Genomic DNA, 1,340 nt, shown 5'->3' on the forward strand with positions numbered 1-1,340 from the left:
AGATAGTGTTTCATTCTGTTGTGTACAAAGTCTCTGTGAATTATAACAGACTCAATGACACCTGATAACAAAAAAGTCAAGTATTCAGTGTCTCCTTGTTATTGTGAGCATATCAGGAGCTTCTTTTAATATCATAAACAGTTCTCTCTTTGAGGTCTACATTTTATTTTATACATACCAGAAACTCCACACAGCATTGTTATATACCATGGAAATGTCTGGTGGCATTGGCTATGGTTCCTATAATTCTAGCATCAGAATAACATGTATTTAATCCTATACCTAGTACAACTTTTTCTACCCTTCAGAATCATTTAATAAATGGCAGGAAGAACTACTTATAAGAGTGTTATATGCTGCCTCTAAAACTCAAACGTGTCTTTGTTGTTGTTGTTAAATGCTGTTAAGTTGGTTCCGACCCATAGCGACCCTGTACAGGGTTTCTGAGGCTGTAAATCTTTATGGGAACAGAAATTCTCATCTTTCTCCTGCAGAGTGGCTGCTAGTTTCAAACTGCTGACCTTAAGGTTCACAGCCCGATTCATAACCACTATGCTACCAGAGTCTTTAGGATACATTAATGTTAGAATACAATAACTTGTCTTTTATCTAGAAGGTATGCTCACTCATGACTAAAATCATTAGACTTCAAAAAATTAATGGACTCTAATCCTAAATCATTGTAGAATTTATATGTGTTTCTTACATGGGAACTTACGGTGTCCTTTATACTTCCTAACCATTGTTGTTATTTTTGTTATGCACAACAGAACAAAACACTGCCTGGACCTGCACCATCCTCACAAACACTGCTATATTTGAGCCCATTGTTGCTGCTATTGTATCAATCCATCTCATTAGAAGTCTTCCTCTTTTTCACTGAGCCTTCACTTTACTAAGGATAATGTCTTTCCCTATGGATTGGTCCCTCCTAACAAAGTATCCGGAGTCCTGGTGTGACATTGTGGGTTAATGTGCTGGATTGCACGGTTGCTTTGAACTGCAAGGTTTGTGGTTCAAGCTCACCAGCCACTCCTCAGAAAGCCTATATAGGGTTACTATGAGTCAGTACCGACGCCATGGCACTTAACATCAACAAACAGAGAATCCTGGTGTGGTACTATTGAATAGGCTAACCACAAGATCATTGGTGCAAACCCAGAAGCTGCTCCTTGGATACCCCATACAGGCTTGCTATGAGTCAGAACTGAATCAACCATACTTAACAGCAGCACAACAACATACCCAAAGTATTTGAGATGAAATCTCACCATCCTTGCTTCTAAAGAGCATTCTGGCTGTAATTCATCCAAGGCAGATTTGTTTGTTCTTCCTACAGC

Source organism: Chrysochloris asiatica, unplaced genomic scaffold (genome assembly GCF_000296735.1).
Source record: "Chrysochloris asiatica unplaced genomic scaffold, ChrAsi1.0 scaffold00009, whole genome shotgun sequence".
NCBI classification, from domain to species: domain Eukaryota; kingdom Metazoa; phylum Chordata; class Mammalia; order Afrosoricida; family Chrysochloridae; genus Chrysochloris; species Chrysochloris asiatica.